This window comes from Oryctolagus cuniculus, chromosome 17 (assembly GCF_964237555.1).
Source record: "Oryctolagus cuniculus chromosome 17, mOryCun1.1, whole genome shotgun sequence".
Classification (NCBI taxonomy): Eukaryota; Metazoa; Chordata; class Mammalia; order Lagomorpha; family Leporidae; genus Oryctolagus; species Oryctolagus cuniculus.
The window spans coordinates 56,874,739-56,896,299 of record NC_091448.1 but is presented as its reverse complement, the minus strand read 5'-3'; the positions used below and the strand labels follow the sequence as shown (position 1 = coordinate 56,896,299).

The window sequence follows — 21,561 nt, the reverse complement described above, 5'->3', positions numbered from 1 at the left end:
CTGCTTCCACTTTTGCCTCTTTCTTGTTTACTCTACACATGCAGGAATTTTATTTACTTATTTTTTAACTTGGAAGGCAGACACAGAAAGTCCCACCAAAGCCAGGAGTCAGGAACTCAATTTGGGCCTGCGACATGGGTAGCTGGGACCCAAACACTTGCTGCTTCCCAGGGTACACACTCACAGGGGACCGAAATCAGGAGGAGACATGCGGCTTGAAACCAGGCACTCCTGTTGGGAATGCAGACGTCCAAGCGGTATCTGCACTGCCATACCACACGTCTGCTCCAGGGCCTCTCCTACCAGTGCAAGGTCGTCATCCTACTCCATGCCTTGTTCAGTATTCAGTATCTTTTCCATGTTGTTTAAGGCCCTGAGCATCTACCATCTGCAGCTCAAATGGGGCTTATGAGAAGTAAATTTGTGAATCATCTGCATAAAATGGCCACCAAAGCCAAGGGCATGAAGGAAATTGCATAGGGAGAGATTATAGAATGATCCACGAGGAAATCCATTATTTCCTGTCATGGAGACAGATACGGAGTGGCCAGAAAAACAGGAAGAACTGCAGAAGAATGTGGTATCACTACAGCCAAGGGGAATAAAAAAAAAAAGCACACTTTAAGAAAAAATGCCAAATGTCGCTGCTGGGTCAAATACAAATGACTCAAAGATGTCCACTGCATTTGGCAATACCCAGTTTGATGGTTTGGGCCCTCATTGAGCTTGGGCAGAATGGTTTAATTATACTGATAAGGCCAAAAGCCAGAGACAGTGTGATATATAGCATATGTGAGGCAAAGAGATGGAGGCAGTGAGCACAGACAAGTCTTCCCAAAAAGTTGGCTTTATAAGAAAGGGAGGATAAGGTGGGAGTGGAGGGAGCATCTGAGGAGCTTTTGTGGTTTAGGTGGAAGATTTTGAACATATTCAATGTTGATGGAACAAACTATGTGAAAGATGATTTGGACAAACAGGAGAGAAAAGAGATACTTGATAGCATAATAAGGTTCAGGAGAGGAGAAGCAGAATGCAACTAGAATAGAAAGAAGAAAGACTCTTTGTAGAACAAGAAGAGAAAGAAGGAAACGGTTATATAGAGAGGTGGGGTTTGGGCTTTGTAGCAGAAAGTTACCTGAGACCGGGGCTGTAGTAAAGCCACCTCCTACGAAACCGAAAGCCCGTATGGGTGCCGCCCGTCCATGTCCCAGCTGCTCCACTTCCAAGCCAGCTCCCTGCTAATGTCCTGGGAAAAGCTGTGGCAGATGCGACCCTATACCCACATGGGACCCTGTAACCACATGGGAGACCAGGATAGAATTCCTGGCTTCTGGCTTCTGGCTTCAGCCTGGCCCTACCCTGGTTGTTGTGGTTATCTGGAAAGTGAAACAGTGGGTGGATGGAAGATCTCTCGATCTCTTTCTCTCTCCCCGTAACTTTTTCAAACAAATAAATCCTTAAAAAATAAGTTAAGGTGATCCTATCTCGATCTATTAGGGTTCTTCAGAGAGAACCAATAGGAAGGAGATGGATGGATGTATGGATGAGAGGGGATTTATTAGGGAAATAGTTCACATGTTTGTGGAGGTAGAGACGTCCCATGACAGGTCATCTGCAAGCTGCAGAAGTCGGGAGATGTGCCATGCCTCAGTCCAAGTCCAAAAATCAGGGCAGCTGTGGACTCAGCTGAAGGCTGAAAGCCTGAGAAACTGGGGTATAAAGCTTTCACAGTGTACCAACCTGTCTCCAGCTGGGTTTATCTGCTCAGCTGTAGGCACAGCGAGCATGGGTTTGATGATGAGCAAGTTGATTAGCAGTATTAAGGGAAATTGGGATTCTGAAGGTTCATTTTTTATCATAAATACAATCATAGTATCTCAAGAAACAAGCTGTTGGTGATACCCACTGTCAAGAGAGACTGCCCGGATGACACATTGTACTACAGGGTCTACACTAAACTGGAGATTTTACAAAGGCAGGTTTCTGAGTTAAGAGCCTCTGCAGATGAAAAAGAGAGAAAAAAAAAAACAAAAACAAAAACAAAAAACCTCTCTTTACACAGTGCAGGAGGTACCCTGACCACTATGATACTTCACCAGAACACCATCTATCCATCCTTCTTGCTGGCTTGGGGATTAACCTGTGCAGGTGGGACAATTGCCCCTTCCAGAAACTCAACATTTAGCATCTAAGCGTAGGCTTAGAGTCAGGGCCATGCCTTGGGAAGGGGAGAGGGTGGAGGAACCAGGCAGAGTAGGCAGGGGAACCAGTGCTGCCTTGTCCAAGATATCCTGTCCCTGGCTCTATCGCTGCACACAACTGTCTTTGTTAAGCTCTCATCAACTCCACTCAAGGCCTTTAGCATGGGACAATTCTATCATTGTTTTTGTGAATGGCCTGCATTCTAGACTTTGGTTTCTTACCATGAAACTATTCTTAACAGTAATAGTTTATTAAACACAACATGGCCTTATTTATGCTTACTTATGCTTCATAGACTCACTGAGGCATGAGAATTTTTTGGTTTTGAGATTTTTGTTTGTTTTTTAAGGCAGAGAGAAACAGAACTTGCACCCACTGGGTCACTGCCCCAAATGCCTGCAAAAGTTAGGGCTGAGCCCAGGCAAAAGTCAGGAGCCAGGAACTCAATCCAAGTCTCCAACAGGAGTGGCAGGGATCCAAGGACTTGAGCCACGATCTGCTGCCTCCTGGGGCGTACATGAGCAGGAAGCTGGATCAGAAGTGAAGGAGCCGGATCTTCAAGCACGTACTCCTCTGAGAGCAAGAGTGCACCACTCTCCCTTCCAAGGTAAAGTCAGCCAATGATAATCTATTGTAGTGGGGGGTGGGGAGAAAAAGCCATCACACAGGCCAAAGCAAACCAGTTATTTGCTTTTGTGTGGTCCACCAGCTAAGAATAATTTTTCACATTTTTAAATGGTTAGAAAATAAAAAGGAGGAGGATGTTTTTGACATGTCAAAATTACATGAAAGAAGTATCAGGGCCTATAACTAGTTTTATTTGAACACAGCAATGCTCTACCACTTAAGTATTATCTGTGATTGTTTTCACACTACAACAGCAAAGTTGAGGGGTGGATACTTGGCACAGGAGTTAAGATGCCACTTGGGATGTCCACGTGTTGAAGTTGATTCGTTCTGAGGAGGAGGAGCTTGGTGGGGGCAAGAGGTGCAGAGTCACCACACAGACCCTGGGAGTCCAGTGAAAGCAGGCCAGAGGCAAGCAGCCTGCAGACTCGTTTATTTCAGTTGCTATAGCAGCTTATATAGCCAAGGCAGCCAATCCGGTCAAGGGGCGGTCTATGCTCTACCCAATCATACCCTGTTGCCAGGCAGTTTCTGAAGCCGTCCAATCACAGCCCGTTGCCAGGCAGGCTCCGTTATCATGTGGTTTCTGAAGCCATCCAATCACAGCCTGCTGCCAGGCAGTTTCTGTTGCCAGCAGCCATCTTGGCATGGCTTTCTCATTCCAGGACACCCACGTGCATTAACAGTCTTTAGGGTCAAGTCCCAGCACCACTTCCAATCAAGCTTTCTGTTAATATGCACCCTGGAGGCAGTAGGTGATGGCTCAAGTACTTGGCCCTACCACCTGTGTAGGAGACTAGGGTGGAGTTCCTGGCTCCTGGCTTCAGCCTGATCCAGTTCTGGTTGCTGCCAGCATCTGATGAGTGAACCAGCAGACAGATGACCTTCCTTCCTCTCCCTCCCTTTATCTGTTTCAATCTCTCTGCCTTTCAAATAAGTAAACACATTTTTAAAAGCAAAGTTGCATACTTTCCATCAAAGCCTAGAAGAATTATTAACTGGTACTGCATAGAAAAGGTTGCTGACCTCTTATTTACTGTTTACTGTAGCCCATCTTGACCAAATCCAGGTTCAGACTCTCAATCCTTTCAAGGACACTTTCAAGGACAGTGTCCCAGCAAAGTATTGATCAACTGGAATTGGTACCTTTATGAAATCTCAGGGCCATCCCAGCACCAAGATAGGTCTGTACACAGAAGGTGGAACTGTGGTTTACAAATCTACTGGTACTGGCACAATGATTCTGGAAGTCATCAAAAAAAACTAGGCTAAACTTATCCTTCCTGAATGCAGCGCCTTAGACCGCCAGGCTGTCCTGACAACTATCCTTCCTTATAGTACCTAAGTTGGCCTATAATACAAAGCTGAGAGTTGTTTTTTTTTTTTTTTTTTATAAGCAACACCATGCAACCGAAGGTAAAAAAAAAAAAAAAAATTGTGATTCTCATAGCTCAAAAACACTGCTTTCCTAGAGGAGGAGGAGAAGGCTTAGTTTCCTATCTTTCACTTCTCTATTGTCTCTTGTCCATGTTTTGGAATCATTCAACATTCCCAAGGTGACAGCTCCCTAGTTCACACTAGCCAAGGGAAAGCTACTGCCCCATCAAGGTTTTTCTGTCCAACTCCTGCAACTCATATAGTAACCAGACTGGTTTTCTCACACTGCACAGTATACAATGAAATGAATTTTATTTGCTGAGACAACTGAATATATGTACCCATGCACATTACTGGCTCAAGGCACATTTTGAACTCTCTTTTGTGAACAACTTTCTGACTAGGTTGTGAACAAAACTAACCAAAAATAACCAAGTATCAGAATCTCAACTTCCCTGAGAACCCTGTTCTTATTACTGATATCCAGGTAAATGGATATTGCTAAAGAAACCATATCCCTTGTTCACCTGTACAGTCAAAATCAAAATGGAGTGTGTCGCTGAGGGCTAATAGCAGATTTATTGCTTCTGTACATATTAGCTTTGCTGGCAACGGCTAAGGGTGTATCTCGTGAAACTATGTGGGCTCAAATTCCAAGGAACTGAGAAAAGACACAACCCAAGTGTTCTGCCTAAGCTGACAGAAATGTACCCTGCACAGTTACCTTACAACCCTATCTCAAATCTGCTATTGTTTCTGGGTTTGTTATTGTTAACTATTATCTTACAACCATATTGCTTTTTTTTTTTTTTAATCGTTCACTACATACAAGGGTTCAGTTGGAAATTGTGAGCCCTAGCAGACAGACTACTATAAAAAGCTATGTAACTCACTGTTGGGGGCCACATTCTGGTAAGGATTGTTGGTCCTGATTGGTTGCCAGTTCCATTCGGTTGCCTTGCCTCTCATTTTCAATAAAATTCATGTGTGACTGTCACTGGTTTTTGTAATACTCTATTTTAGCTGACAAGTGGATGCACCACACCACCATGCCTACATTTCTGCTTTTGTTCTCAGTCCCTGTTGAGTTGCACATCTGTCCTGTTTTGATTGGATTCAGATTTGGCCAGTGCCTTCTGTTCGACTACGAAGTAGTCTTTCTAACTGAGTACTTGTTCAAACGAATCTAAATCCTCCCAATTAGTGAAACTGCCATCAAGGCCAAATGTCCTCCCAAATGGCAAACAAAAATCTAACTGGCATATTTAGAAAGAGCATGAAGACTGAGACAATTAACCAAGGTTAAAATCTTTATGGTTCTTCCTCTTCCATCAGCCAAGAGATAAGCAACCCTCCTCCTCAAGGCTTTGGATCTAGTCTCCAGAGCCCCAGCTGGACCAAAAGAAGGAAGCAAAGATTCCTCTTCCTGGATGCATACATTCTCATGTCTGGCATACCTATCAGTCTAGGATCAAGTAAGTTCTCTACCATTCTGTTGTTTTTTTTTTTTTTTTTTTTTTTTGCAAGCTCTATCTTTTAATCCTGACAGCTTGGTAGCCACACTCCTTGGAAACCCTGCAATCACTTGCCTTACCACCCTGTACAGTGACTCAGCGAAGGTAACCATATGGCACTGGGGGGAGGGACTTACTATACGGTCTTTCTCCCTAGCCCGTTTGACAGAGAGGGGAGAGATCCTCCTCTGCTCCCCACCAGCTCTCCTCTGGCTGGCTCTAGGAACCAAATCAATACAAGGCTGATTAGCAAGACAACTTTGAATTCCCCTACATGCAGAAATATATTTTTGTTTTTGCATCCTGGAACTTATTCACCTATTAGTTGTAGAAGCTTTTTCTTTGATTCCTCAGGATTTTATGCATAGACAATCTTGTCATCTACAAAAAGGGGCAGCTTTACGTACTGCCCTTTCTGATCTAGATCCTTTTATTTATTTTTCCTGCCTTCCTGCACTGATTAGAATCTCCAGTACAAGGCAAAGTATAGGAAGTAAAAGTGAATATCCCTTTCTTGATTTCAAGCCCAGGGTTAAAGCATTCAGTCTTTTACCATTTAATATGATGCAAGTTCTGGGGGCTTGACAGATGTCTTTCATCAGATTAAAGTACTAATATTTCTAAGCTCGACTTTACATGAGTGGATTTTGACTTCTGTCATATGTTTTTGCTGTTCCAGTTGATAGGAGCATATGGTGTTTCTTATTCAGTCACTAAGTTTGGGAAGTATATTGATTGTTTTGTGAATATTGAGCCAATCATAAGTTCTTGGGGTGAAGCCCACTTGGTCATAGTGTATGAGGATACTTCAAAAAGTTCATGAAAAATAAGATTAAAAGAGAAGTTTATTTGGGTGCAAAAAAATGAATTTCTTGCATAGTTTTTTCATAATGTGTGTTTTTCACAAACTTTTTAAATACCACTTTCATGGGGCTGGCTCTGTGGCGTAGCGGGTAAAGCCACTGCCTGCAGTGCCAGCATCCCATATGGACACTGGTTCAAGTCTCAGCTGCTCCACTTCTGATCCAGCTCTCTGCTGTGGCTTGGGAAAGCAGTAGAAGATGGCCCAAGTCCTTGGGTCTCTGCACCTGTATGGGAGACCTGGAAGAAGCTCCTGGCTCCTTGCTTCAGATCAGTGCAGCTCCAGCCATAGCAGCCATTTGAGGAGTGAACCAGTGGACAGAAGATATCTCTTTCTCTCTTTCTGCCACTGCCTCTCTGTAACTGTGTCTTTCAAATAATAAATAAATATTTTTTAAAGGTAGCTCATTAAAAAAAAAAAAAGACCACTTTCATACATGGATTTCAAATTTTTTCTCTGCAAAATAAACTCTTGATTCCATTTTCCAGCAACAAATATTTTGAAGTGCTCTCATATTCTTCTATATATCCTTGAATTTTCTAATTTATCATTTTTGCATCTATGTTTATTGGTTCATATTTTCCTTTTCTTATAATGTCTTTGCCTGGTTTTATTCCCATGGCTAATACCAGCCTCACAAAATATTTTCTGAAAGAGCCTATGTATAATTGATTGTATTACTTTAACTCTCCAGTGAAACCATCTGGGCTTGGAGTTTTGCTTTCAGAAAGAACTTCTTCATAGATCTAAGACAATTCTAGTTTTCTGCTTGTCTAGATTGAGTTTTGGTAATTTGTGAGTTTGAAGGAACTACTGTATCTTACCTAAATTTTATGTGCAGAGTGGGTTTATAATGTTTTTGTCTTTTTTTAAATGATTTCATCAGGTCTGTAATGTTATTCCCTCTTTCATTCCTGACATTTGTGATTTGTGTCTCCTTATATTTTTCCATCGTCAATCTAGCTAAATCAACTTTTTTATAGTTTCAGAACATCAGCATTTGGTGTCATTTCTTCTAATTTTTTTTTCTTTTTCCTATTTCATTGATTTTTACTCTTCCCTTTATTACTTCATTTAGCTTTTTTTTTATTCTTTTTCTTTCAGGGGAGAAGCTTAGCTTTGGATTTGAGACCATTATTGTTTTATGTAGGCATTTAATATGATTAAATTTCCTCTATGCATCAACTACATTTGATAAAATTTTGATATGTTGTGTGTTCATTTTCATTCCATTCAAAATAGCCTGTAATTCCCCATGAAATTTCCTCTTTGACTTTTGAATTATTCATAGTAAACATTCAATGTGTTTATTTTGAGTTCCTGGTTATCTTTCCTTTTTTTTTTTTTTTTTTTTTTTTTTTTTGACAGGCAGAGTGGACAGTGAGAGAGAGAGACAGAGAGAAAGGTCTTCCTTTGCCGTTGGTTCACCTCCAATGGCCGCCATGGCCGGCGCGCTGCAGCCGGCGCACCGCGCTGATCTGATGGCAGGAGCCAGGTGCTTCTCCTGGTCCCCCATGGGGTGCAGGGCCCAAGCACTTGGGCCATCCTCCACTGCACTCCCTGGCCACAGCAGAGAGCTGGCCTGGAAGAGGGGCAACCGGGACAGAATCCGGAGCCCCGACCGGGACTAGAACCTGGTGTGCCAGCGCCACAAGGCGGAGGATTAGCCTAGTGAGCCGCGCACCAGCCAAGTTCCTGGTTATCTTTCTGTTACCAGTTTCTAGTTGATTCTACCATTGTTAGAGAATATACTGTGTATGATTTCAAAACTTTTAATTTGTTGAAGACTTATTGTATGACTGAAGATATGGTCAACCAAGGTGAGTATTTCATGAACCCCTGAAAAGAACATGTATTCTCTTATTTTTAGATGAAGCGTTCTACAAATGTCAACTAGATTCATTCACTGGATCACAGTGTGAAGTTCTTGCACATCCATGCTGATTTTCTGGGTGTTAACTCCATCAATAACTGAAAGTCCCCATTGCTGAAGTCCCCAGTTTTAACTGTGGATATGTTCACTTCTCCCTTCATTTCTATCACTTCATGTATGTTCAATTTCTGTTCTCTGGAGAACATACACACAGGATTAGCATGTCTTTTTTTGATGAATTGAACCGTTTATCATTATGTAATATCCTTATTTCTGTAAGTTTGCTTGGCCTGATGTCTGTTTTATTTGATATTAATACAGTCCCTCCACCTTTCTTTTGCATTCAGCAAACTTGATCAACAGCTAATAATTCTAAAATTCTAATTATTCATTTGCAGGCTTTTTTGGGCTTCCTACATAGACTATGATATCTGAAAATAATGACAGTTTAGAACTTCTTTCCAATTTTCAGAGTGTTTTATTATACACAAGAATCTTTTATGACTTATTTATTCTCCTTAAAATGACAGGGATGGATATGTCACATTCCCTCCCTACTCAAATGCATGTAAAAGCCTCCTCCACTTTTGGCCTAAGAACTCGTACAACAATTTGAGCAAAGGAGTGTACATTTACTTTTATAACTTCTCAAAGGGGGAAAGGTTATCTTCCCGGCTCAAGCCCACTTCAAGATGAATAAAAGAGGAACAGTGAAGAACTGAAAAAAAAAAAAAACCCATGACCTAGAGCCCAAATACATCTGAAAACCCAGAATCTCCACCAAATTTGCCTTCTCTTTGATGCTCTTTGTTGGCTTCCTTCATTCTAAACTCCCTTTTCCAATCCACTCTGCATTGCAGATAAAGCGCTGGTCCAAATCCACCACGTCTATAATCTCACCCCGCTTTCAACTGTCTCCAGGAACTGCCTTTTCCTAACAGACACATCTCAACCCTTGGCTCAGCATCAGCAGCTCTCCAAAGCCAGTCTACCAGACACTGGACCCTTCCATCAACTCCACAGCTCCATCCATCCATCCTACTGCCTGTGAAACACAGCATCTATTCCTGCCTCTCTAACGGCTGGCTGGCTCCTCTCTCTATTAAATTTGTAACTATTCTTAAAGGCTATTTTCAAGATCCACCTCTCCATGAAGCTTCTCAAGCAAGAAAAGGAGAGAAAAGAGAGGCTGCAGGGTTTTTGTAGTGTTATTTGTAGCTAGCTAAAAGCCAGTGCGGGACCTGGGCAGTACCTGGAACCAACAACGTTCTAGTCTGCTACTTATCTGCTGTGATTTGGGGCTAATCTCTTTTCTGCTCTTGACCAGCATTATGGTTCATTATCTATCACAGTCCTCAAGGTCCGCTCCACTCTCCCACCAGAAATCCTTCTGATCTTTTATATACTACTCCTTGTAATATTCTTCTCCACTATTGTAGCCTCTTCTGCCTCATCAACACTATTTCTGTATTTCTTCCAGTATTGAACACAATACACATTCACTGATCACAAAGGGCAATTGCTTGTTTCTTTCACAGAACAGGCATAACGGGTTATGTTTGCAAAGAAGTACATCAAGCGCCCATGTACGAGCCTACCCCCTCTAAATGCCTGCACAATAACCATGAGGGGAAACCTGCTTCTCCTCCCTGCTCTGTTGTATTCTACAGACCCCAGGAGACGGGAGATTCTATAAAGACAGGATGACTATCACTTTAAAAACCAGAACAACTTGCAAGACAGTCCATTTGTCCTCACTCCTCTACAAAACCAGGAGAGATGGCAGTAAAGGGAGGAGGGAGGTGTTTCACTGGAAATGGAGCCAGGGTTCCCATGCATTGCGTGCAGGCTGAGAGGGGCCTGAAGAGTGGGAAGGGGAGTCGAAGGGTTTTCTTCCAATAGCCTGACTCCAATGGTTAACTGTGATGCAAAATCTCTATCACTCACAAAAGGGGAGGAGGTTGCCTTTTTTTCTTGTTAAATCTAAAGTAAAAGAACAAATTAAAAGTAAAAATAAGAGGAAATAAAATGAAATAGGAGAAAACAAGAGGGTACTTCTGAAGAGTTGTGCCAGGCAGATGTGAAATGTGAAAACCACTGCAAAAATCTGTTACATGTGTATAAGGGAGAAGAGGAACACAATACACGCAGGGTCTTCAAAAAGATATTAGTGGGGCCGGCGCTGTGGCTTAGCGGGTAAAGCCGCCACCTTGCAGTGCCGGTATCCCATATGGGCACCAGATTGAGTCCCAGATGCTCCACTTCCCATCCAGCTCTGCTATGGACTGGGAAAGCAGTATAATAAGATGGCCTAAGTCCTTGGGCCCCTGCACCTGCATGGGAGACCCGGAAAAGCTCCTGGCTTCAGATCGGCGCAGCTCCAGCCATTACGGCCAACTGGGGAGTGAACCAGCGGATGGAAGACCTCTCTCTCTCTCTGCCTCTCCTTCTAACTCTGACTTTCAAATAAATAAGTAAATAAATCTTAAAAAAAAAAAAAAAAGGTCATAGATGGGCCAGCATGGTAACACAGTTAGTAAAGCCACCCCTTGCATGCTGGCATCCCATATCAGAGAGCCAGTCTGAGTCCCTGCTGCCCCACTTTGAACCCGGCTTCCAGCTAATGCCCCTGGAAAAGCAGATGAGGATGGCACAAGTACTTGAGCCCCTGCCACCCATATGGGAGACCTGGATGGAATTCTGGGCTCCTGGCTTCAACCAGGACCAGCCCTAGCCATTAGGGTCATTTGGGGAGTAAACCAGCAGATACAAGATCTCTCTCTCTCTCTCTCATTCTTTGCCTTTCAAGTAAATGAATATTTTTAAAGAATGCTTTAAAGATCATGGAAAATGTACATTATAAAAAACCCAATTCATGGATTTCAAAATATTTTCACACCAAAGTAAACCGATCTCTTAATTCCGTTCTCCAGGAAATTTTTGAAGTGCCCTCAATATACATGTGTATGTGTTTGTGTATGTGTGTGTATATATATGCATATATATTATGTTAATGTATAAGCTTCCTTGTTTTTCATTCTGGCCCCAAAGTAATTAAGGAATTAATCTGCACCTGCTCAAGGTACTGAGAAGTTACAACACAAGCTTGGGACACAGATGCCTGATGACAGGAAGGCGAGTACAACTTGGTATTTCCATCACCCCCTGCAGACTGTACCAGAGTCTGAAAGACCCCACTGAGGAGAGCACCCACATTTGAGGCTTATCATAAAGGGCACTGACAAATATCACCATCAATCCTCAAGCTTTCAGCCATCAGTAAAAAGATAAAGCACAATCAATAACCCTGATAAAAACAGAAGTAACATTCTTCTTAATACTGAGAAGAAACCCCATAATCTGATACCAAGTGGGGTGATGTCAAAGGGCTGATGAGCCACAGTGTGGATGGGCTGGCCTGCATAAGTCTCAGTTCCATGCTGGTACTCACCACGCACCAGGAGGGACATCAGCCTCTCTCCTGCAGTCTGGGGATAAGCTGCCCATGAGTGGGTCTCAGTGGTGGATGTTTTGCCTTCCTGAGACATGCATTAGTGCACTCCAAACCAGGAACAGTGGTTTCTGTAGCTGACTATTGTATGCAAAGCAAATTCCTAAGCCATGGCATGGGCATGGTGGAGCAGTGCAGCTCTAAACAGAGTGGCTGCTTGCGGCTCTGGCCAACAGTGAGAGATAAGGCAGTCTGTGTAAACTAGGGTCCCATGAACCAAGGGCTCCCGTATATCTGCGTGGGACCTGCCATTGTTTAGCAAGGGGATCAATAAAGGCAATACTCCAGAGAAGCAGGGACTTTTCCAGAACCCAGTAGAACTATAATTTTCAAAGTTTGTGGCTTTTCTTAAAAGAAAAGAGGTATTTCAAAATGCAAAAGTAAGGTCGGTTTGAATACGAACTTGGTTTCTTTTTGTTTTTGTTTTTTAAAAAATAGAAACTAGATTGTGCATGTGGTGAGAAACCCGGTCTTCTCTTGCCTGTCCCCAGACATCCCGAAGCCCTGTGGGCAGTTTTTTTATATTCTCCAGAGATGTTCTGTGCATTTACAAGCATGTTAACTATGTATGCTTGGGAGCCTATTTACCCCTCCCCCATATGCTTTTTATAGAAATTAGGTCAAATACTGTAGACAATGTTCTGCATCTTGCTTTTCCATCTGTGCATGTCTCTTGGAGACAGCGGTGTATGCTGGTGTATTTCTATCTGATTCTGAGAGTATTCCACCTACAGATGCCTCATAATCTACTTTACTGAGTTAATAATTTTTTGAGAAATTCTATACACATCCAGCAGCTCAGGTTTGCACGTCCCCTTCGCTGTAGTGCGCTTTGCCATCTCAAATCTTCATTTACATCTTCCCTTCCTTCTCCATCTGCCAAAATCCCATGTTGCCTTCCAAAGTCCAGCTTCAACCACCTTTTGTTGCTTGAACCATGAGCACTAAACTGTAAGCGATTGTTCTGTTCTCCAACCACGCTAGCATCTCATACTATCTTAGGACATAAGTGATATCTGCAGTGTGTTCGCATCTTATTTTCCCTGCCAGAACATAAACCCATTGAGGACAAGACAAGATGAACTGACAAACTCACGACTCTTTGCTTTGTGGGCCTCCACCACTGCGCTTGGAAGAAAACAGGCAATTTGTTGGATGAGAAATGCCTGCCTTTGTAGTGCAGATTGCATTGTGCGCCTCCTACAAGATGTGAATCTAACCACAGGAACTTCAGAGTGTGACTACAGTTGGAAACAGAGCGACTGCCAGATGGAATTCGTTAGGATGAGCTTGTTCTGGAGTAGGGTGCACTCTTAATCCAATAGCACTGGTGTCCTTACAAGAGGAAAAGGACAGACTCAGAAACACTTAGGGAGGATACCATGTAGCGATGGAGACAGTGACTGGAGGGGTTTGCCTGTAAAGCAAGGAACACTAGGGATTGCTGCCAATGCCAACTGCTGAGAGAAAGTGATATCAACTCTGACATGAAAGTTATGTCAACTCTGACATCTGCTGCGTATCCTACAATTCAACTCTGAGTTAGCAGTACTCCCAGCAAGTAAGGACAAAGTATCTCACAACACTGCCTGCTTCAGATGGTAGCCACTAATTTTGATGATGCCAAAGCTGTCCATAATTCTACCGAGCTGGCTATAAATTCAGGACTTCCCATAACCCCTCAGGCTGCTAATTCACCGGAACAAGTCGTAACTCACTAAAAACGCTGTATTTATGATTGTAATCACAGACACAGACAGATGCTCCTCCACTTGTTGACTCCACCGTCTTCTCCGTGCCCAGGCCCGAACCTCAGCAGCAGCTTTACCTCCTGCTGATCCCTCTGGTTGCACCAAGGCCCCCGGCCCAACATCTTAATTAGCTCTGGGGCCTTTCCCGGGCTCCTTTCCTCATGGCCACAAGCCTGACCCAGATAGCCATCTTCTCACCAGGATTACCTAACTAGTCTCCTAATTAGCACTGTGTCACATCCTAACTAGTCTCTCTGGTACCCGTCTTGCTCCTCTCCATTTAGTTCTCTGGTCTACCCAAATGACTTCTTCAAGATTCACAACTAAGAAGTAATGGTACCAAAATATCCATCTACAGGAATCTGACATACTCATAATTCAAAAACAGATAAAACAGATGGAGAGAGCTCACTCAATAATTTATCATTGGCACTCAGAATCCAAATCTACTTAGTCATGTCTGTTAAGTTACAGTGACTATACAATTTTCCCAGGTTTCATCTGCTTTCTCCTGCATTAATTATATAATCAGCCTCAGAAATGGTATGGTTTAGACAAATAAATTAGATGGTCATCCTATTTACAAGCCTCACCCCAACGCCTAACGATGCTCAAAACATAAGAAATCATTTTACTTCCTTGAAAGAGCCACACACTACATCCCTTGGCAACCACATATACCATTCCCACTCTCTGTAGCCTGTTCACAATGCTTCACCCCTCAGGTCTCACCACACCCGAAACACCCAAAGTACCATCAATGACACCTCCTCGAGGGTAATGGCTAAATTGCTTTATTCCACACCCTCTTATTTCTAGCAGAGAATCTGGCACATACTAGGTGCAGTGGATACCAGATTCAAGAACAAAGGACTTACGCTCTAGCTGCTAGGAATATTGCCGGATGGCCACTCAGCTATCAGCCCTTTGACACTGCCTCAGCCGGAGGTCATATCATTTGCAGCCAGCACAGGGGTATATAGGTTCAGCTCCTCCTACCCAGCTTCCGATAGCTGTGAACTCAGCCTAAACATGGAACTAGCTGAGCTCCTGCATCACAGCTCAATCTCCTCTGCCGAGTCATGCTTCCTTTCACTCCCTTCAGCATGTGCTGACGCTATGAGTGCTTGCTAAGAAGCATTCTGTAGGTTATTCTCAGTGTCTGCTTCTCAACTGTGACAGCAGGTAGTCAATGTCTGTGTGATGACTGACATCGTTGCACAATAAGCTGTCACGCCTCACACCTTCCTCTTGATGTGTATGACTATGCAATGGCATCGGTATGGCTCAAAAATGGACACTCACAATTTGGAGTTAAAGCCAATTTACAGGGGACTCATTCTAAACTCATGTCAGATTTTTGCTAGTATAGAAAAATCCTGGAGATCATGGAGGCAAGATTACAATTCTAAGCTCCATATGTAGCATAGGAAACCTCACTTTAAGTGGTGATAAAAATTAAAAAAAAAAAAAAAATCTTTGACGCCTTTGGGGGCAGCACATCCAGTCCCAGCCCCATATTCTTGAAAACAACTTGTTCCTACTGTTTGAAAATCACTATGGGCAGCACAGGCAGCACACAGAGCTGAGTAAGCCCTGACCCCCACAAACACAGCTTCTAGTGAAGAAAGCAGAACCAATAGCAAGCGGAAAGCAAGGCAGGATGAAATCAGCCACAGAAGAGAACAAGCAGAAAGCGGTGGAAGCACGGAGGGAGGGGTGACCGTGGAGAGAAACAGGAAGGGGTGCTGTCTGAACCGACCTCTGGGAACGAATCTGACAAACAGTATTTGAGTCCCTTCTACTTCTACATTCCAGACACAGTGCTGGGGATTCACAGACAACCTGCGAGAGACAGACAGATGCAGACCTCTAACCACAATACACATACCAGGTTTTATGCATCAGTGCCAATCAGTGCCCCGGCAGACAGAAGAATGGTTCTGATAAAAAGGAGAAGCAGAGTTTGATCAAAGGTGAACTGCTAAAATCTAAAAGTTGTACCTATGAAATTTATATTAAATAAAAGCTTTCCAAAAAAAATTAATGAACGCTTTCTATGAACTTTTGAAGAGCTCCTATGTATGTTTGTATATATGCAAATATATCTACTTATATATGCAAAAAAAGGAAACATTGAATGCCACAGTTAGAGTATTTGAACTTCACTGACCAATATTCCCTACGATACAGTCTCCAAACTCTAGTCCCATGAGACACTGGTTGCACACTCAAAATATCGAGTTAAACCAAGCTCTGTGCAGTCCTGGCTGCCTATCAGAATGCCTTCCTCATCCTTCCTTCCTTACAGAACTCGGATTTTGTCCAGGTAACCATGCCTCTGCCAGGAGGGTCACCAGGCTTAGAGGAATCTTCTCCCACCTCCACCTCCAGAGCAGTGTTGATGGATCCAGGCCAGTCATCACAACCCTCTCATCTTTGCCATGAATAACACGTGAAGTAAATCAGCTTAGGATGGTGGAAACAGCGTCTTACTCCATGACTGGCAGCATTAGGATGGCTCCTCTCTCCCTAGTATCCCTTTTGGTTTGTGAACATGGAAGCAAATCACCTTTGCTGCTGTAGGCAGCTTTATTTTGACCACGAGAAAAGTCACTCTGAGCAAAAAGGCCAAAGCACAGATGACAGCAAAGCTAAGAAAAATGGAAAGGCAGCAGGTAGCCCAATCACATGACACCTGGACTCTCCCTACCTTCGGATGCCCTATCAGCTGAAACCAAATTTACTTAAGTCACTCTGATTATGACTGCTACTACTATCAACAAAAGCACTCCAAGAAACACAAATGATCAAGTTTTCTTTGCTGCAGAACTTCTTCAGGCCTTAAATAAAAATATGGGTTGTCAATTTCTAAGATAAACTGATAGTACACAGCATTTCCCAAAGTCCTAAGGAGTATTTTTGTTTTGTTTTGTTTTCCATAGGACAGAACTTGGTAACAGGAGGAAAATTAAACACTTCAGTCCCTGTATTCAAAAATGTTGTCTGGCCAGTGTTGCAGGAAGTCAGAGAGAAGAGATGCAAGGCAAGAATACAGAAAAGGAAGTCACTGCAGTAGTCAAGAATAGCACCACCACAATTAAGATACAGAAATGTTAAAAAGAGATAGATGAACCAGAGTTCAGAGATGGACTTCTAGGAAGTAACTGGGTGTGCAGACGTGAAAAATGACTTCTCTGCATGCCAGGAAGCCAAGTCTGTAGAACCCTGGCACACCGTTCACTCACTCACTGCTTGGAGAGCCTGGTCAACATGTGGATGTGCCCAACAGCATCCTCCCTTCCACACTCTGGGCAAGAGACTCTGTAAACGGCTTCTCCCCTATTGCCCTTTGTGGACTGTCAATCAAGAGTCTCTCTTGTCCTCCAACTGCTGCCAAAGGATGATTAAACATTCAAACTGAACCAATCTGACTCTCTTCTAGGAATTACCTGAGTGGCCCAGTGACAAAACGACTGGGAAGCAGCCTCTTGCCAGTGGCCTCTGAAGGGGCTGTCCTGTGGCATGGCAGCAAGGGCCCTCCGTGGTCACTAGCAGACCACACATCCAGCTCTTTTTCGATTTGTGTGAGCCACCCCTCTCTCTTCCCTAGACTCCTTTCTTTGCCTAAATCAGCCAGAGTCCATTTCTGATGCTGCCACCTGAGAACCCCAATGACCATGGGGAAACCACAAGTCCTCAACCGCATGTCTCCCAGACTACATTCCAAAATGTTCTGTGTTGGGGCCGGCGCTGTGGCATAGCCGGTAAAGCTGCTACTTATAGCTGGTAAAGCTGCCGCTTGTAGTGCTGGCATCCCATATGGGTGCCAGTTCCAGTCCCGGCTGCTCCACTTCCGATCCAGCTCTCTGCAGTGGCCTGGGAAAGCAGTAGAAGATGGCCCAAGTCCTTGGGCCCCTGCACCCGTGTGGGAGACCGGGAAGAAGCTCCTGGCTCCTGGCTTCAGATCAGCACAGCTCTGGCCATTGTGATCATCTGGGGAGTGAGCCAGAGGATGGATGGCCTCTTTCTCTCTGCCTCTCCTTCTCTCTCTGTAACTCTGACTTCCAAATAAAATAACTTTTTTAAAAATGTGCTGTGTTTTCAAGGCCAACAGCAGATGACTGGCAAGGCTACCAGGATGCCCTCTCCTCATGGCAGACCAGCTGACCCTGGCACATGAGCTCTGACAAGTCCTTTGCAGAGCATGGAAGATAAGAGGTTTCTCATGTTTGACAGCAAGGCTCAAGAGACCTTCAAACAGATTTGTCCTCAGACCTTTAAGGGCCATGAAGTTAAAATATCCTTATGCAAAGGGGCTAGTGTTGTGGCACTGCAGATTAAGCCACTGCTTGCAATGCCGCCATCCCATGTCAGAGTGCCAGTTCAAGTTCCGGCTGCTCTGCTTCCAATCTATCTCCCTGTTAATGCTCCTGGGAAAGAAGATGACAATGATGGCACAGGTGCTTGGGCCCCTGCCACTTACATAGGAGATGGATGGCTCCTGGCTTTAGCCTGACCCAGCCCTAGCCATTGTGAGAGTGAACCAAAAGTTAGAAGATCTCTTTCTGTTCTTCTGCCTTTCAAATAAATACAACTTTTAAAAACATAATTTTTTTTTTCACAGGCAGAGTGGACAATGAGAGAGAGAAACAGAGAGGAAGGTCTTCCTTTTGCCGTTGGTTCACCCTCCAATGGCCACCGCGGCCGACGCACTGCGGCCGGCGTACCGCGCTGATCCGAAGACAGGAGCCAGGTACTTATCCTGGTCTCCTATGGGGTGCAGGGCCCAAGCACTTGGGCCATCCTCCACTGCACTCCCTGGCCACAGCAGAGAGCTGGCCTGGGAGAGGGGCAACCGGGACAGAATCCGGCGCCCCAACCGGGACTAGAACCTGGTGTGCCAGCAGCGCAAGGCGGAGGATTAGCCTAGTGAGCCACGGCGCCGGCCAAAAATAATTAAATTTTAAGATATCTTTATACAAAATTCTAATTACACTTGCTCACTTTGAGTCCTGGGATTTTTTTTTTTAATAAAAATACATGTTTCTTATAAAGACTTTGAAAGGTAAGGAAAATTACAAGCAGAAAAAAAAAAAAAAACTCACAATCTTACCATCTTACCTAGAAGCAAAAACCATGGTGCTCAGCCTTCTTGTCTGCAGAGCTCCATCCTGCCTTTTCAAGGCAATCTATTTGAATACTGTGAAAACTCAACTGTGTGTGCACTTCTCTATCCTGGTTTTTTTTTTTTTTTTTTTTTTTTTTTTTTTTTTTTTTTTGACAGGCAGAGTGGACAGTGAGAGAGACAGAGAGAAAGGTCTTCCTTTGCCGTTGGTTCACCTTCCAATGGCCGCCGCGGCCAGCGCGCTGCAGGCGCACCACGCTGATCCGAAGGCAGGAGCCAGGTGCTTCTCCTGGTCTCCCATGGGGTGCAGGGCCCAAGCACTTGGGCCATCCTCCACTGCACTCCCGGGCCACAGCAGAGAGCTGGCCTGGAAGAGGGGCAACCGGGACAGAATCCGGCGCCCCGACCAGGACTAGAACCCGGTGTGCCGGCGCCGCAAGGCGGAGGATTAGCCTAGTGAGCTGCGGCGCCGGCCTCTATCCTGTTTCTTTATCCTGCACATATTTCTCAGGCCTTAAAATTCTTCAAATGTTAGGAAAATACTAAAACAGTTGCAACTGTATAATGCTACCACAATTTACTTACTCTATGAACGCTAGACATTTAGCTTTTCCCACTGTCCCCACAGCTACTGCAGAATGATTACAGTACACATGATGAAAAGCATCTGATCAAGAGCAAGCGGGCCTGGAAGCAAATCCCAACTACTTCCCTCGCCAACTGTGCCGACAGCAGACCCAGTGCTCACCTGCTCTGAGACTCCTCTAGCCAACGAAGGAAACACCAGAACCCCCTCTGAGTGTGAGGATTAAACAGGAGGGTCTGGGCATGCCCGTGACACAGCTACCACTTGGGATGCCTGCATCCCCTACTGGGAGTCCTGCCTCCTCCTCCAATCCAGGATCCTATTAACACACCTCCTGGGAAGCAGCAGATGATGGTCCCGGTGCTCGAGTCCCTGCCATCCGTGTGGGAGACCGGGATGGAGCTCCTGGAGCCTGGCTCAATTCTGGCTGTTGTGGGCATTTGGAGAATGAAACAGTGGATGAAGATTGTCCCTTTCCCTCTCCCTCCCTCCCTCCCTGTTACTCTGCCGTTCCAACACAAATACATAAACTAAAACACCAGGAGGGTCTGTGAAGTACTGCAGGAGCATCTGTCCCGGGAAAACACTTAATAAACAGCAGCTCAAGACAACAAGGTGAGGCGTGTGCATACACCCATGAAGGCCCTGGTGTATGTGATTTCCTGAGCCCCAGCAGCTCCTACCCTTCTGCACTATACGTTCCTGTGTGGTTGGTGCGTTCCATAAGCGCTCACAGATATAGAAACTGCTTTCTCTCAACACAGAGCAGAAAAAGAACTTCAAAAGGGCACTCTCCTATCCTTTCCGCTGAAACTGCAATAAGAAAACAAAGTGAAGAAGATTCTATTGGCAGAAGTTTCATTTTATGCTCCTTGTGGTTAAGGCTACACACAAGATACTCAATTATCCTAAATGAATTCGACATTTTTATTTTTATTCAGCTCAGGAGCAGTTATTTGCATTTCTAAAACCACCTAGACTGAGGGAACTTGAGCAGCCCTGAGGCTGCAGAGAAGACAATGTAAGGGGGAGCGCCTTCTAGCCTCCATTTCTCCATCTGTGAAATGGGGCTGTGGATGGTACCCAATCCACAGTACAGCCGCAGCAATGAGTCAGTTGAAAGAGGGCCAGCGCTGTGGCATAGCAGGTAAAGCAGTCACCTTCAGTGCCAGCAACCCATATGGACACCAGTTTGAGTCTAGCTGCTCCACTTCCAGTCCAGCTCTCTGCTATGACCTGGGAAAGCAGCAAAAGATGGCCCAAGTCCTTGGGCCCTGCACCCACATAGGAGACCATGAGGAAGCTCCTGGTTCCTGGCTTCAGATTGGCCCAGCTCTGACCACCGGGGCCATCTGGGGAGTGAACCAGCAGAAGGAAGATCTCTCTTTCTCTGCCTCTCTGTAACTCTGCCTCTCAAATAAATTTATAAGTCTTTAAAAAAAAAATATGCCTACATGGAGCCGGCGTCATGGTATAGCAGGTTAAGCCACCACCTACGATGCCAGCATCATTCAAATCCCAGATCCTCTACTTCCAATCCAGCTCCCTACTAATGTGCCTGGAGAAGTAGTAGAAGATGGCCTGAGTCCTTAGGCCCTGGCAACCCACATGGGAGACCCAGAAGAACCTCCTGGCTTTTGGCTTTGGCCAGCCCAGTTCTAATCTTTGCAACCATTTGGGGAGTTAACAAGCAGAAAGTAGATATCTATGTCTCTTGCTCTCTCTGCAAAATTCTGCCTTTCAAATAAATCTTTAAAAAATAAACAAATAAGGGCTAAAGGTAAAGCTACCGCCGGCAGTGCTGGCATCCCATACAGGTGCCAGTTCAAATCCCTGCTGCTCCACTTCCGATCCAGCTCCCTGCTAATGTGCCTGAGAAAGCAGTGGAAGATGGCCCAAGTCCTTGGGCCCCTGCACCCTTGTGGGAAACCTGGAATAACCTTTCTGGCTTCTGGCTTCTGGCTTTGGATAGGCGTAGTTCTGGCCATTGCAGCCAATTGGGAGTAAACCAGCGGATAGAAGACCTCTCTTTGCCTCTCCTCTCTCTGTGTAACTCTGATTTTCAAATAAATAAATCAACAAAATAAATAAATAAATAAAAATAATGCCTATGGAATAGATAGCTCAGTT

At 44.4% G+C, this 21,561-nt stretch overlaps 1 protein-coding gene and 1 long non-coding RNA gene across 8 annotated transcripts in view; one reads left to right on the top strand and one right to left on the bottom strand.

The window, feature by feature from the left end:
• Positions 1-9,594, top strand: part of LOC138846218 (uncharacterized) — a 30,177-nt gene extending 20,583 nt beyond the window's left edge. Inside the window, exons 2-3 of the long non-coding RNA XR_011383674.1 lie at positions 5,542-5,681; positions 9,316-9,594. This is a non-coding gene — a long non-coding RNA (uncharacterized lncRNA). The remainder of the gene's footprint in view (positions 1-5,541; positions 5,682-9,315) is intronic.
• Positions 1-21,561, bottom strand: part of ARHGAP44 (Rho GTPase activating protein 44) — a 189,083-nt gene that overhangs the window by 155,968 nt on the left and 11,554 nt on the right. The window lies entirely within an intron of this gene.